Source organism: Salvelinus fontinalis, chromosome 32 (assembly GCF_029448725.1).
Source record: "Salvelinus fontinalis isolate EN_2023a chromosome 32, ASM2944872v1, whole genome shotgun sequence".
Taxonomy (NCBI): Eukaryota; Metazoa; Chordata; class Actinopteri; order Salmoniformes; family Salmonidae; genus Salvelinus; species Salvelinus fontinalis.
In genome coordinates this window covers 40,701,406-40,719,098 of record NC_074696.1, presented here as the reverse complement: position 1 = coordinate 40,719,098, position 17,693 = coordinate 40,701,406, and positions in this window count along the sequence as shown.

The window sequence follows — 17,693 nt, the reverse complement described above, 5'->3', positions numbered from 1 at the left end:
TGTTTAATTGCTCAATTGTAATTACTTCGCCACTACGGCCTATTTATTGCCTTACCTCCCTAATCTGACCTCATTTGCACACACTGTATATGGATTATTTCTATTGTGTTATTGACTGTACGTTTGTTTATTCCATGTGTAACTCTGTGTTGTTGTTTGTGTCGCACTGCTTTGCTTGATCTTGGCCTGGGTCGCAGTTATAAATGAGAACTTGTTCTCAACTGGCCTACCTGGTTAAATAAAGGTGAAATAAAAACAATTTAAAAGGGGGAAACTCACCTCATCAATGTGTGTCACCCACCTGGAGTTAACACTGCTATTCTGGTAATAGGTGCCATGGGATTGTTTTTGACCACAGAGAGTCAGGACACCCGTTTAACATCCCATCCAAAAGACAGCACCCTGAGCAGGGCAATGTCTCCTTTACTGCCCTGGGGCATTGGGATTCAATCTTAAGACCAGAGGGAAGAGTGTCCCCTACTGGCCCTCCAACAACACTTCCAGCAGCATTTGGTCTCCCATCCAGAGACCTACCAGGACCGATTCTGCTTAGCTTCAGAGGCAAGCCAGCAGTGAGATGCAAGGTGGTATGCTGAGAGAGGAGAGCTGTTCACCTACAACTAAATCCACAGGGGTACTTCAACAAGGCCTACATTACAATGAGTTCACAATGTAAGCTCACTTACCAATATCCTCGGGGCAAAAAAATGAAGTGGCTCAATCTCTCACGGATTTCCTTGCAAGGAAGTGCATTTAAAAACGACATAAGAATGGAAGCATACACACTCAACACACCAGAAACAAAAGACCAGCCGAGAGACAAAGTGGGCGTCTTGTCACAGGTTGGGCCTGCACCATGGATAACATGTCCCCGGACGAGAGATAGTGACAGACAGACAGACCTACCAACATGTTTAGTCTGCCTCCTAGCCCCTTGGACTAATTCCTGCAGCAGCAGATGAATTGACTGATTCTTTAAACAGCCTAACATGGCACATGTCTGGAGGGATGATGTCATCAGGGTGAGACGGCTCGAAGAGTGACACCCCCAAGCCATTAACTCGAGCGGGCTGCCATTCCTAGTTATCCCCTCCACTCTTGAGACCGAACTCAACACCGGCACTGGGCGCTGTCCGCTGTCAAAGCAGCCGGTTCTCCCCTTCTATCCTCCCCAGATGGCAAAGTTCAGGTCAAGTTTAAAGAAAGGTAAGAAAGTCCCTGCCTGTCAATTTTCGCAAAGCAGTCTTTTATTGTAATTTTTGATTGAGGAATGAGTCCCTCTCGTCGTCATTGGCGGTCCCCAGATGTGGCAATGTCACAGGAGGAATGTAAGGTATGAGCAGTGCTGGGATTTTTTGGGGGACTTGAGTAAAAGTAAAGATACCTTAATAGACAAATGCTCAAGTGAAAATCACCCAGTATCAATCAAATGTATTCATGAAGACCTTTTTACATCAGCCGATATCTCAACGTGCTGTACAGAAACCCAGCCTAAAACCACAAACAGCAAGCAATGCAGGTGTAGAAGCACGGTGGCTAGGAAAAACTCCCTAGAAAGGCAGGAGCCTAGGAAGAAACCTAGAGAGGACCCAGGCTCTGAGGGGTGGCCAGTCCTCTTCTGGCTGTGCCGGGTGGAGATTATAACAGAACATGGCCAAGATGTTCAAACGTTCATAGATGACCAGCAGGGTCAAATAATCATAATCACAGTGGTTGTAGAGGGTGAAACAGGTCAGCACCTCAAGAGTAAATGTCAGTTGGCTTTTCATAGCCGATCATTCAGAGTTAGAGACAGCAGGTGCGGTAGAGAGAGAGAGTCCAAAACAGGAGGTCCGGGACAAGGTAGCACATCAGGGTTCCATAGTCACAGGCAGAACAGTTGAAACTGGAGCAGCAGCACGGCCAGGTGGACTGGGGACAGCAAGAAGTCATTAGGCCAGGTAGTCCTGAGGCATGGTCCTAGGGCTAAGGTCCTCCGAGAGAAGAGAGAAAAGAGAGAAAGAGAGAATTAGAGAGAGCATACTTAAATTTACACAGGACACCGGATAAGACAGGAGAAATACTCCAGATATAACAGACTGATCCTAGCCCTCCGACACATAAACTATTGCAGCCTAAATACTTGAGGCTGAGACAGGAGGGGTTGGGAGACACTGTGGCCCTGTCCGACGACAGGGCCAGGCAGGATATAACCCCACCCACTTTGCCAAAGCACAGCCCCCACACCACTAGAGGGATATCTTCAAACCACTAACTTACTACCCTGAGACAAGGCCGAGTATAGCCCACAAAGATCTCCCCACGGCACAAACCCGAGGGGGGCGCCAACCCGGACAGGAGGTTCACGTCAGTGACTCAACCCACTCAAGTGACGCAACCCTCCTAGGGACGACATGGAAGAGCACCAGTAAGCCAATGACTCAGCCCCCGTAATAGGGTTAGAGGCAGAAAATCCCAGAGGAGAGAGGGGAACCGGCCAGGCAGAGACAGCAAGGGCGGTTAGTTGCTCCAGAGCCTTTCCGTTCACCTTCACAACCCGGGGCAGACTACACTCAATCATAGGATCTACTAAAGAGATGAGTCTTCAATAAAGACTTAGGCCGAGACAGAGTCTGCGTCTTTCACGTGGATAGGCAGACCTTTCCATAAAAATGGAGCTCTATAGGAGAAAGCCCCGCCTCCAGTTGTTTGCTTAGAAATTCTAGGGACAATAAGGGGGCCTGCGTCTTGTGACCATAGCGTACGTGTAGGTATGTGCGGCAGGACCAAATTGGAAAGATAGGTAGAATTTGTAGGTTAACAGTAAAATCTTGAAATAAGCCCTAGCCTTAACAGGAAGCCAGTGTAGAGAGGCTAGCACTGGAGTAATATGATCAAACGTTTTCGTTGTAGTCAAGATTCTAGCAGCCGTGTTTAGCACTAACTGACGTTTATTTAGTGTTTTATCCGGGTAGCTGGAAAGTAGAGCATTGCAGTAGTCTAATCTAGAAGTGACAATAGAATGGAGTAAAAGTCTAAAAGTATTTGGTTTAAATATACTTCAGTATCAAAAGAAAATGTCATTGCTAAAATTAAAATTAAAATTAAAAGGAAAATTATATAATATAATTTCAAATTCCTTATATGAAGCAAATCAGACAGCATAATTTTCTTGTTTTAAAAAAGAAATTACAGATTCCAAGGGCCATTCTCCAACACTCCAACATTATTTACTTATTAAGCATGTGTTTAGTGAGTCTGCCAGATCAGAGGCAGTAGGGATGGATGACCAGAGTTGTTCTCTTGATAAGTATGTCAATTAGACCATTTTCCTGTTGTAACCAGTACTTTTGGGTGTCAGGGAAAATGTATGGAGTAAAAAGTACATCATTTTCTTTAGGAATGTAGTGAAGTAAAAATAAAAGTTCTCACCTCATGGGTACTTGCCCCTACAGCTAATCAGTTTAGCATTGTAGCTAAAGCAAGCAAAACGTTTGAGTAGTCATTCATCTTCAGGACCAACACGTTACGAAAGCCTACAGCATTTTGCATGCTAATGCTAACATGCCAATTTAACTATAGTTCTTGCTTGTTACAGCACCTGTACACACAACACCTTCAACACTCTGCAATGTGCTCTGTACCCTCACAATACAGAGCAAGTACCGACTGTAGCACACTAAAGCATATCTCTGAATACTTCAACTTTTGCAGCGTTCATAGGACTCTTTACAAATCAATTTGATCAGGTTTGTCACATAGAATTACCTTACGCAACACGAGCCTGGCTTTTTCATTTGCAATCAACAGGTTGCCTGACCCTGCGCACCAACGAACACGTAAACAAATAACATGATCTTCGCTGCTTGTTGCCAGGCAAGCGGAATTTGGCGCTACTTAGAGATATCTGTCACGTCATACGGCTAGCTACCCTTTCCTTAGCTCCGTAATCTGAAAAACAGAGTTGACACTCCACAGTGTGTGCCTGCACGTCTGCTTGGTCGGAGAAGGTTCAAGGTGCTTCACTGAAGTGTGGACAATCACTGCATTTCCAGGCTGATTGGCTTTCCAGAGCAAACGTGTTTAGATCCCCTATAGGCCATTAGCTTCTGTAATCTAATTCATCTGGCGTGTACTTAAACAAGTGGTCAACGCTGCGATGCTGTTATCTCGGCAAGCAGAGGGAGGAGAGACCCTTCTGAAGTGTTTACGGAAGATTATAATCACACTCCTCCATTCTCCCTAACAAGGCAAATAATGTCCCCCTAAAGTTTACTTCCATTTCCACACACTGGGAAAAAAACGGTTGAATCATCATTGTTTCCGTGTCATTTAACCCAAAGATTCTATGTGATGACATTGAAGTAACGTGGAAAACTGATTGGATTTGCAAAAAGTCATCAACGTAAGGGAATGTCATGTTTTTTTTTGACCCAACTTTTAAATCTAAATCCAATGACAGGGCGACATTTTTGGTTGATTTCACATTGACAACTTATCCAAATGTAAATCGAGACTAGACGTTGAACTGACGTCTGTGCTCAGTGGCCTAAACTAATGTAGACCTATCAAATACACTGGCCATAAAGACGGATTAGAAGAAAAAATTACACTCCATCAGTCTAGGTCTGCGTAAAGAGGACCCCACCCAATACCTCTGCATTGAGTTAACGTCCCATTTAAGATCTATTGCTCTCTGTCATTAAATGGGGGTGACATTTTGGGTAAGACATCCCCAAGATTCTACTGTAGTAGTGGACTGCATGTACGAAGTGCAACTGACATCTGTTGAAAGCTGAAACCAGTTGATGTCAACAGACTTTGCCTGTACCTTTTTTTTTTTTTTATCTAACAAAGAAATCCTAATCGTAGCCGCCTAATTGTAGTATTTCATTTAGTGCCCCTTCAACATCAATTATTTTCTTTGAATAAATACCTCATCCACTTCATCAATACAACGAGTTTCGTCCGTGTGAGTGTCTATGTAGCCTACTATACTTTGTCCCTGGTGTTTGTCAGCCTTCCACAACACTGTCAAACCTGCAACCCGATCCACTATGGGGAAAAGATAGCCATGCAGCAGTAATTAGCCCCAACTCATCTAGCTGGCTACTTGGACCACTGTTTGACACGAGTCATGATGTATGTGCCCCAAAGTCACTGACAGGAAGCTTTTTGTCATCGTCAGCATTGAACGATGATGTACATCAGACAGACGTAGCAAGCCCAGCTATCGTTCTACTTACTCTTCTAATTTCCCCATTGGCAAGCCATGTTTGCACTCTTAATCTCGAATGCAGCCAGCATGCTGCCATTTGTCACGTTGTATTTTCATCTGCGGCAATGGGACTGGTCGTTCTAACATGGGAAAAGAGTATGACATCATCGCACGGTTATTTTCTGGACTCACGTTGCCTGTGGAATCAACAACACATATCAAGTCAAAAAGTGTGTGTGTGTGTGTGTGTGTGTGTGTGTGAGTGTGGATGAGATCACCCACGTGAGAGTAATAAATGTGTTCACCTATGGTACTTTGTCTTTCGTCTATTCAATCATTATTCAACCGTTCCTGACTCAAATGTAGTTCCCTATCAGGTTCACTTACTGGGATATAAAAGCACCAAAGTGGTGCTGAAACATGGAAGTCACACGCAATTAGCCACAGATAGAGTTCATGTGTGTGTTCATCCTCTTCCAGTTAACCCGTGCCTTGGTTTTCATGACACACAGGATGATACATCAACCCCCATGAGATGAACGGGGGTAGGGATGGGTACATTTCAGGTTTACTTACAGTACACTTCTGTAACGGTCGTCCTCCTCCTCTTCAGAAGAAGAGGAGGAGTAGGGATTGGACCAAAGCGCAGCGGGATAATTTGACATAATCAAGTTTATTAAAGTAAAGACGAAAACCGAAAACACTTCGACAAACTACAAAATAACAAACGAACGTAGACTGACCTAAAACATGGGAACTTACAAAATGACGAAGAACGCACGAACAGGAACAGACTACATACACGAACGACAAAATGAAACAGTCCCGTGTGGTGCACATACACAGACACGGAAAACAACCACCCACAAACAAACAGTGTGAACAGCCTACCTTTATATGGTTCTCAATCAGAGGAAAACGTCAAACACCTGTCCCTGATTGAGAACCATATAAGGCTAATTACAAACGACCTAAACATAGAAACACAAAACATAGAATGCCCACCCCAACTCACGTCCTGACCAACTAAACACATACAAAAATAACAGAAAACAGGTCAGGAACGTGACAGACCCCCCCCCCCCCCCCTCAAGGTGCGAACTCCGGACGCACCACCAAAAGTCTAGGGGAGGGTCTGGGTGGGCATCTGTCCACGCTGGCGGCTCAGGCTCTGGGCGTGGTCCCCATCCCACCATAATCCCTCCCTGCTTCCGTATCCCCCCCTCAATTACCACCCTCCAAATAACCCCACCTAAATTAAGGGGCATCACCGGGATAAGGAGCAGCACCGGGATAAGGGGCAGCACCGGACTGGATGGCGGATCCTGACTGGCTGGCTCTGGCGGATCCTGGCTGGCTGGCTCTGGCGGATCCTGGCTGGCTGGCTCTGGCGGATCCTGGCTGGATGACGGCTCTGGCTGGTCATGGCTGGATGACGGCTCTGGCTGGTCATGGCTGGATGACGGCTCTGGCTGGTCATGGCTGGATGACGGCTCTGGCTGGTCATGGCTGGATGACGGCTCTGGCTGGTCATGGCTGGATGACGGCTCCGGCTGATCCTGTCTGGCGGAAGTCTCTGGCTGATCCTGTCTGGCGGAAGTCTCTGGCTGATCCTGTCTGGCGGAATGCTTTGGCTGCTCCTGTCTGGCGGAAGGCTCTAGCGGCTCCTGTCTGGCGGAAGGCTCTAGCGGCTCCTGTTTGGAGGACGGCTCTGAAGGCTCATGGCAGACGGGCGGCTTTGCAGGCTCTAGGCAGACGGGCGGCTTTGAAGGCTCAGTATCGACGGGCAGTTCATGCGGCGCTTGGCGGACGGACAGTTCAGACGGCGTTGGGCAGACGGGCAGTTCAGGCGCCGCTTGGCAGACGGGCAGTTCAAGCGCCGTTGGGCAGACGGGCCGTTTAGGCGCCGCTGGGCAGACGGCAGATTCTGGCCGGCTGAGACGCACTGTAGGCCTGGTGCATGGTACCGGAACTGGAGGTACCGGGCTAAAGACACGCAACTTCAGGCTAGTGCGGGGAACAACAACAGGGCACACTGGACTCTCAAGGCGTACTATAGGCCTGGTGCGTGGTACCGGCACTGGTGATACCGGGCTAAGGGCACGCACATCAGGGTGAGTACGGGGAGAATGAACAGTGCGTACAGGGCTCTGGAGACGCACAGGAGGCTTGATGCGTGGTGCCGGAACTGGAGGCACTGGGCTGGATACACGCACCACAGGGAGAGTGCGTGGAGGAGGAACAGGGCTCTGGAGATGCACTGGAAGCCTGGTGCATGGTGTAGGCACTGGTGGTACTGGGCTGGAGCGGGGAGGTGGCGCCGGAAATACCGGACCGTGCAGGCGTACTGGCTCCCTTGAGCACTGATCCTGCCCAACCTTACCTGGTTGTATACTCCCCGTTGCCCGACCAGTGCGGGGAGGTGGAATAACCCGCACCGGGCTATGTAGGCGAACCGGGGACACCATGCGTAAGGCTGGTGCCATGTAAGCCGGCCCGAGGAGACGCACTGGTGGCCAGATGTGTAGAGCCGGCTTCATGGCACTTGGCTCAATGCTGGCTCAATGCTGCCCGTACTCTCGCTCTCCACGGTAAGTACAGGGAGTAGGCGCAGGTCTCCTACCTGACTTCGCCACTCTCCCTTTTAGCCCCCCCCCAAGACATTTTTGGGGTTTCTTTTCGGGTTTCCAGCCATGTCTCCTTGCTGCCTCCTCATACCACCGCTCCTGGGCTCTCTTCCCGAGAGCGGCGATTCTCTCCTGTCTGAGCCCAGGGTCCTTTTCCAGCCAATATTTCCTCCCAAGTCCACAAGTCCTGGTTTTTAGGTCGCTGCTGCTGGTCCCTCTCACGCTGCTTGATCCATGGTTGGTGGGTGGTTCTGTAACGGTCGTCCTCCTCCTCTTCAGAAGAAGAGGAGGAGTAGGGATTGGACCAAAGCGCAGCGTGATAATTTGACATAATGAAGTTTATTAAAGTAAAGACGAAAACCGAAAACACTTCAACAACTACAAAATAACAAACGAACGTAGACTGACCTAAAACATGTGAACTTACAAAATGACGAAGAATGCACAAACAGGAACAGACTACATACACAAACGACAAAACGAAACAGTCCCGTGTGGTGCACATACACAGACACGGAAGACAACCACCCACAAACAAACAGTGTGAACAGCCTACCTTTATATGGTTCTCAATCAGAGGAAAACGTCAAACACCTGTCCCTGATTGAGAACCATATAAGGCTAATTACAAACGACCTAAACATAGAAACACAAAACATAGAATGCCCACCCCAACTCACGTCCTGACCAACTAAACATACAAAAATAACAGAAAACAGGTCAGGAACGTGACAACTTCCCTTCTCTGGCTCCCAACGCATGAAGGAGGGGAAGTAGAGAATCTGTTAAGGCCTATACAGGGCAGAGTCTGTTTCTCTGTCCGCCTATCCGCTCCAGCCATCACCTATTGGGGGGCTGTTTGCAGATATCATGAGGTATGATGCAGCCAACACCAGACAGAGCAGGGTTTTGTTGATTCTGTCACCATGGTAGTATTTTAATGGAGGGAATGGGAGTCCAATAATGTTCACAATGTAGAAAAGAAATGTCCCTTTTTCAGGACCCTGTCTTTCAAAGATAATTTGTAAAAATCCAAATAACTTCACAGATCTTCATTGTAAAGGGTTTAACCTGTTGGGGATGGGGGCGCTGTTTAGACTATTTATGCTAATGTGGCTAATTTTTTAAACGGCTTCCCACAAAATCCTTGATCGTACAATATGCATATTATTATTATTATTGGATAGAAAACAGTCTATAGTTTCTATAGGAGTTGAAATTTTGTCTCTAAGTGGAACAGAGCCCATTCTACAGCAATTTCCCTGACATGGAGTCAGATTTGAGAAACGTTGGCCACTTTTCTGAAGTCATTTAAAAGGGCTCTGTCGTTGCTATGACTATACGGACACTTCTTACGTCTTCCCCTGGATGCCTTTACGTGATGACGATTCCAACGGGCTCGATTGCTCGTTCACAGGCCCTACAAATGAAAAAAACCTTTAGCTAGCAAGTCTTTTCTTGCTGCGTAACGCGCGTGGAAGACACCGACCCTCTCCTGTTCCAAGCGTTAGTTTAGCCTGTTATATTTCTCCGGTCATCTTTTCACTCGTTATAGGAGTTACAAACATCACAAAGTAGTTAATTTAAAGCGTTTTATAGCAATTTATATCCGTTTAGTGCGATTTTGGGACATTTATTTTTGCAACGATGTGAAAAGTTGGGCACGCTTTTCAGTTCATCCCGAACGTAGTTGACATTTCCACATGGCAAGAGGACAGCTTTCCACCAAAAGACGATTTCTCCCAAGAAAGGATCCTTTGCCCAAGATACTGATGGAAGAACAGCTCAAGGTAGGACATTTTTATTATGATAAATCGTGTTTCTGTCGAAACATTTTAGTGGCTTAGGACGCCATGTTTTTTGACGTAGCTTCGCTTGGCGCAAACTGTATTGAAAAGTAAGGATAAATTAAAAAATGTAATAACGCAATTGTATTAAGAATTAAATTGTCTATCAATCCCTGTCCACCCTATATTTTTTAGTCACGTTTATGAGTATTTATGTATAAGAGTAGATCACTGTCTAAGTGGCGCAAGGACGTTTTCTTTACCAGCTTGTCTACATTTCACATTGTCTAACCATGATTTTGGTGGCTAAATATAAACATTTTCGATCAAACTGTATATGCATGTTGTAATGTGATGTTACAGGAGTGTCATCGGAAGAATTCTGAGAAGGTTAGTGAAAAAATTAATATCTTTTGGCGATGTTGACTTTTATCGCTCACTTTGGCTAGAATCAATGCTGGGCTGCTAATTGCTATGTGCTAAGCTAATATAACGATTTATTGTGTTTTCGCTGTAAGACACTTAGAAAATCTGAAATATTGTCTGTATTCACAGGATCTGTGTCTTTCGATTCGTGTATGCTGTGTATTTTTACGAAATGTTTGATGATTAGTAGTTAGGTAAACACGTTGCTCATTGTAATTATTCTAGTCCATTTGTGATGGTGGGTGCAATTGTAAACTATGCCATATACCTGAAATATGCACTTTTTTCTAACAAAACCTATCCCATACCATAAATATGTTATCAGACTGTCATCTAATGAGTTTTTTTGTTGGTTAGGGGCTATAAATATCTTAGTTTAGCCGAATTGGTGATGGCTACTGGTGTTGGTGGACAAATAAAAGATGGTGGATTATGCTAATGTGTTTTTAGGTAATAGATGTACATCTTTACATATTGTGTCTTCCCTGTAAAACATTTTAAAAATCGGAAATGTTGACTGGATTCATAAGATCTGTGTCTTTCATTAGCTGTATTGGACTTTAATGTGTGAAAGTTAAATATTTTAAAAAAATATTTTTTTTGAATTTCGCGGCACTGGTTTTTCAGTGGGGGGGGGGGGGGGGTGCCGCTAGCGCCACGCTGATCCTAGACAGGTTAAACACTGTTTCTCATGTTTGTTCAATGAACCATAAACAATTAATGAACATGCACCTGTGGAACGATCCTTAAGACACTAACAGCTTACAGACGGTAGGCAATTAAGGTCACAGTTATGAAAACTTAGGACAATAAAGAGGCCTTTCTACTGACTCTGAAAAACACCAAAAGAAAGATGCCCAGGATCCCTGCCCATCTGTGTGAACGTGCCTTAGGCATACTGCAAGGAGGCATGAGGACTGCAATGTCGTACTGTGAGACACCTAAGACTGTGCTACAGGGAGACAGGACGGAGAGCTGATGGTCCGATTCGCGCTTATCATCGAAGGAATGAGCGTTACACCAAGGCCTGTACTCTGGAGCGGAATCGATTTGGAGGTGGAGGGTGGTCTGGTTGCGGTGTGTCACAGCATCATCTGACTGAGCTTGTTGTCATTGCAGGCAATCTCAACGCTGTGCGTTACAGGGAAGACATCCTCCTCCCTCATGTGGTACCCTTCCAGCAGGTTAATCCTGACATGACCCTCCAGCATGACAATGCCACCAGTCACACTGCTCATTCTGTGCGTGATTTTCTGCAAGACAGGAATGCCAGTATTCTGCCATGGCCAGCGAAGAGCCCGGATCTCAATCCCATTGAGCACGTCTGGGACCTGTTGGATCGGAGGGTGACTGCTAGGGCCATTCCCCCCCAGAAATGTCTGGGAACTTGCAGGTGCCTTGGGGGAAGAGTGGGGTAACATCTCACAGCCAGAACTCACAAATCTGGTGCAGTCCATGAGGAGGAGATATACTGCAGTACTTAATGCAGCTGGTGGCCACACCAGATACTGACTGTTACTTTTGATTTTGACCCCCCCTTTGTTCAGGGACACATTATTCCATTTCTGTTAGTCACATGTCTGTGGAACTTGTTCAGTTTATGTCTCGGTTGTTGAGTCTCGTTATGTTCATACAAATATTTACACATGTTAAGTTGGCTGAAAATAAACACAGTTGACAGTGAGAGGACATTTCTTTTTTTCTGCTGAGTTTATTTTATTGTCAGGAAACGTACAATATGAGGACTCAAGTACAACAGATGAATCGTGTGCTTGATGTAACAACTATCCAAGTCACGTTGCTGTAGAACTGTTTGGCTCTGATGAAAACACATCTTCTACTTTGATAGATAATGTACTTCTCGTAGCAAAGCCAAAGAAGACGTTCGTTCATAATTCATTCTATTAACACTGTATGTAAGATGTTCCAGCCTTGTTTTCTCATGTGATTAAATGTTTCTATGATATTCATCTTCTGGAGTTTGTATGTTGTTGTTCATCAATAAACCTTTATTTGAAATGCCACGAGTTAAGCCTTCCCGAAACATTAATTTACAAAGCCCGTCATTTATGATAATATAGTTCACATCTGTGCACATGTCTTATGTCTTGTTTAACAAAATGACATGCAAAAAGAAAAATGGGGACGTTTAGACAATTTTACATAAACACAAAAAATGCAGTAAATCAATCCATTTTCACTTGTGAACAAAAAATCACCTGTGTATGAAACAAAGGCCAACACACCTGTGGAGTAACTTGTAATCCAGCTAGATAAATGCTCACCACAACCTACTGTTTTATATCATGTTTTATGGACTGGAAATGTAAATATTTGCTCTCTGGAAAAAATGGCAACCGACATGTATGGCAACCAAGTCCCATGTGGCCCATAAAATTAAAGCCAGCCCCTTTCATGTTTTCAGACACAAACAGTGGAATGATGAATCCTGTATCCGTTTACAGTTGACTTGCTGAGTTGACTTACAGTTGACTTATTGAGTCAACCCCACCTGCTTTTGAATGGCTCACTGTAGAAACATTGAAATAGTGAAGCAATAGTCTAATGGAAGGATTCTTTAAACGTTTTTGTGGTAAATTAGAGAAAAATACAGGCACATATCAGGTAATACAATGCAATTTAATATATAGGTAAAGTGGAATTCGTTGTTATAATATAATATTTAGTTGCTTACACAATAAAGGTGGAAAAAGTATTGGGCTTGTGCTCACATCCGCTCACTCTCACATGCCAAAATAAAGAAACCATTGGCTCTATTGGTATACTTTTGGCTATGAGATGCACAAATGACTTATTCATAATTCAAAAAAATTATTTCAGAACATGTACATTTATTAACTACCAAGATGTCCTCACCACAATAGTCTATTTTGGCATTTCGCTTCCTGTATCTAGATCTAAATCCATAGAAGCACCTGCAGAGACTACGGCCCTCCACTCTCCTATTTCCCCTGCCCGGACATTTTCCATCCACTGGCACCAGACCTGCGAATTCCTGTGTGATATTAGAGATAGCTACTGGTATAAAAATAGTACCCAGTTAGATAGCCATGTACAGGGGGACAGGTTGAGTAGGCCATAAAAGGCTGACTGGCTGGCACGTTGGATTGTTTCAATGGCGTGCCTATATTTGATGCCTACTGCAGAAAATTATTAGTATCACACTGTTTTGTCAGGAGACTCCACCTACACCTGTGTGTGTGTGTGTGTGTGTGTGTGTGTGTGTGTGTGTGTGTGTGTGTGTGTGTGTGTGTGTGTGTGTGTGTGAGACTAGATTTGATTTGACTTGCCTAAAATGTATCAATCCCTACCAAAAATGTCCATTAATTATAATCCACATAATATTTCACATTTCCTGTTGCTGCAGGATAATTTTCCTGCTGTAGCAAACTGGCTCAAATTGAGATTCTACATCTGTACTGCTATCATCTGAGGTTCATTGATCTCTGAAAGTTTCATTTCATTGACTGTGCTTTTTGTCAGTTGATGGAACATTGGAGCGATCTACAAAGGTAACCCTACAAACGTGCACCGGTCAATGTGATCTATCATTGACACTTCCTAGAGCTGTTTTGACATCGCCTCCACATCTCTTCAATTCGATTGTGCATTCTTGCAGTTAACTCGGAGTCATTTGATTGTATTGCTTTCATTTTCACTTTCTCTTCACCAGATCGATGACCCGCCCAGTAATAGACCTGACCAGGTTTCGAGAAAATAAATTGTTTTTAGCTCTAGTGTTTTTGCCAAATAAGCCACAAATCTGAAGCCACAGTGTAATAATGGAGACAAACCTTGCTCTGTACCTCAAGCTGCTCGAAGCACACTTGAACTGGATATGTACAAGCAAAAGCTGATCTGCCTCAAAAAGGACATGCACTTCTCAGAAAAGCACACAGAAAGTGTAAAAGCAAGCCAAGATTAGCAACATTAAAGCAACATTCAATTGCTGAGATAAATTGTGCTCAGCAAAACCCAAATTAAGCTCTCTTGCACCGAATTATCTTCCTGTACGCATGTGAAGTGGTGACCACCTATTGAAGCTCTGATAGTACAACACTGATAGTCTGAGAACATCTGCCAAGCATGGGACTATGCCAAACTGTGATGTTTTCAAATGCATTTAGGAGAGATATGGCATGAGCTTATTCTATGATAAGACCTTCATGAAGAAAAAAAAAGCCTAGATACGGTATGACCACATCTCTACGTGTACTCCTAAAGCCCTTTGCCAAGAAGCCAAAGTCATTATTTTTATCTCTTGTTGCGAGGTTAAGTTTAGGCTTCTTTAAGATTGTGTGCGGGTTGTGTAATGTCAAAGCAATATAAATAAATGCTGTAACACACTGCTGACAGCAGCACTCCCTGAGGTTGACAAGACTTTCTGATTATGGGAGACATTTATGGACCCCAACTAAAAATGATGAGAAGAAGATGGCCGACATTGCGCCCAAGTGCACCACAAGTCCAGTATTTCCACATAGGGAAGTCAGAGCTGCTTTCTCTTAGTCCCCAAATGTGGAAAGGGTCTGTAAAGGATCATTGTGTCATGGTTGGCGACGCGTGCCTCACTGATCTGCAACACAATGAGGTGACAGAGTTTAGCGAGGACCTTAAACACTTTTCTGATGTAGGGCCATAAGCTCCATAATAATAAAACAGCCCGACGTGTCTTCAGCCAACAGCAAGTTATCCTCCTTTTGATAGGAGGGGGATCACCTGTCAGGAACACTGACCGTGGTACAAACCAGACCCACTTTCCTCCGCCACACTTTGCTTGACGATGTGAAGCAACTTTAGTACGTGGAAAAAGGCAATTTCGGAGTGTTAGATTCTTCACATGCTGACTAAAAATGAATCCACTAATTTCACCATCAAAAGCACATTTATTATTGACTTCAATCTATGTAATTTCCGTTTACATGGTTGCTAATTTGCACTAATCAATTTCATGTCAAGTCTTTAGGGTGGAAAGTGGAGGACAAGAATAAGCTTGGTCCCGCTAAGTATATGTTTACTGTGAGACTGTCACATCAAATAAAACCAGAATTGGTCCAATGGTTTACATCACGTCACTTTGTTGTATGGGTCAGGAGGCCAACGATAAACACAATCAATGGAGCTCCCTCTCTCTCTGTGCCTCAGGATAGAAGTGTAAGGGCTTCACTGGTTCTTTGAGTGTATGTCTATGTACTTGTCATGCACTGAAGTCACTATTAGCTCGTAGGGGAAAAAAACGAGAACTAAACTCCATAAAGGAGAGCCGAAAGCACCAGCACATGGTGTGCAACCTTTCTGACCCAGAGTTTGACCAGCTTGCTGACTGTGGTGGTTCTGTTTGTTGATCCTAGTATTTTAACAGTTTACAGAACTGGGGACCGGTCATGCAGTGTCGTTTCCCCGTTTTCACAGATGGGCAGACGGCGGGCACGGCTAGCGCACATTCTCTGCTCGTTCAACCGTGTCTGAGTGACAGCCACCCGACGCTCTGTACTGAGTGAAGCCCGTGTGTACTTAACATGGAAAACATTTGACAAAGCCAGAAGTGTGGATTCCAACTCTAATACGCCCTTTATGAGTAATTACCCTGGGTTGTTGTAATCAGTCTGTTATAATGACCGTATAAATTAAGACAGCTATGCATCAATAACATATTCAGTAGCATGTTACAACAGGCATTCTATTCCCATGTGAAGTCAAATTCAAGATCCTTTTTAGGTGAAGTAGTAAAGCAGTAGCCAGCATATGGTTGTGTGGATTTGTGAATACTGACGATAGAGGTGAGTTGTAGTAATAAGAAAGTTATTAAAAAAATTCCAAACAGATCATTTCAATTGACTGTATACTTTCTCGTGACTTTGTCAGACTTCCTTATCAAAGATATGATTAGAAGCCAGCAAACTTGATGTAAAACATATCAATCGGTTTCAGATGGAAATAAGATGATTGAGAGGAAAATATTAGAATTGCGGCCAGAGACTGAGTGTGATTTTGTGGACAATGTTTCGTTTTTTTCTTTTCTTGTGGAAGGCTTTGGCATGCCAAACCTCAGGTTGTGGGCAGGCAAAAAAAATACAGCATTAGCAGTATTATGATATATAAAGTGAACAACAAGGATTTCATAGTCAGCCAAAACCAGAATCTGGTCGAGTGTGTTACCATCACAAACATATGTCTCCATGTCGGCAATGGTCTTCTCCTGGGTGTAAAGGTGGTGTTGTGGTGCCTTTGAAGGAAATGTAAACGGTGCATTGAAAGTTTTACTCAAAGACATTGTTGCCATGGAACATGACTTACCATAATGGAACATGGCAGCCATTTTGTTTTTGCTAACCACACAACCGTCTGGGGGTGTCAATGTTCTGAAAACAGTTGATACAATAACTGCAACAAGGAGTAATCTCAAACCTCCAACTTCCTTGTTTGTTTTTGAGTAGCAATGGAAGTTGTTTTGCTGAAACTGAGTTATGGCCTTGGGAGCCACACGGAATGTCTCCCAAAATACAATGTTCATAAAAGGGTTGAAAGGTCGTTACTACAAAGTTTTTTCTGTTTATCACTTCCAAGCTTGAGTTGGGTTTAAAAACACATAGTTATATTTGATGTGAAGGCAACACTCCAATTCTCCTGGAATGTCAAAAATGCTACTGAAGGTCCATGGTTCGTGAAGCAAGGGGCCAGTATTGAGAAGGTTGAAGGTAATGTTGAAGCTCACACTGTGCCAAGTTTGTGTTCAAATAAAACACTGTTGCAAACAATATGAACCAAGAACATTTTGTGAACCCATCCCAAGCTGTTGAAAATATTATATTTTATGAAACATTGTGCAGAAGCGTGTGGTTTACTGATCTAGGTCCATATCTTAATTTAAATAATTAATTATCCAACCACACAGCACAAGACAAGTCTTTCAGAAGATGTGATCGTGCCAGAGATACTATTTCTTGTCAGATATACTTTTTCATGCCAAAGAGATACTATTGCCCAATTTGAATATAATGAAGAGCGGATGTGCGCCAAACGAAAACTTGTATATCATCTATAGCTTGTCTATAACATCACACCATATTGAGCATTTCATACTCCGTTGGACACTCGCCAGCCTTTCAACACTTCATCCAACTCCTGATGCTCTTAACATGCTAGCTCTTTTTTTCTTCCTGTCCTGCCATGGTGAGGGAGAGTGGGAGAGGTCTTGCGCTAAGCACCTTCATATGCTGTGAGCCCGTTGCCAAGTTAGCTCTCAACACATGGAGAACGGCCCAGAACGATGAGCTCCTCTGGACCAGAGTCCGGGTTTCGTCTGTCACTGCCACTTTCCCCGTTAGCACTGAAGAGGAGGACAATGGGTGAAGGCAAGAGCCACACCTGACTGTATGACAGAGTGGCTCCACCGAGGTCCCCATATGACATGTACTGAACTCCGCAGGCGGCGTGACAGGTAGGTGGGTCGACAGGCTCTGAGAATAAGCTGACACTTTCTTTGGCAATGCCACATAAGGGACATCACAGGAGATGATAAATCAACCGTATTTTTACCCCCATCCTTCCCGCCACAGTGATATGTTCTTGATTACAGTATTAAAGTGCTCTTGAGGGGATTACAACACTAAATAGACATAAATCCAGGTCAGA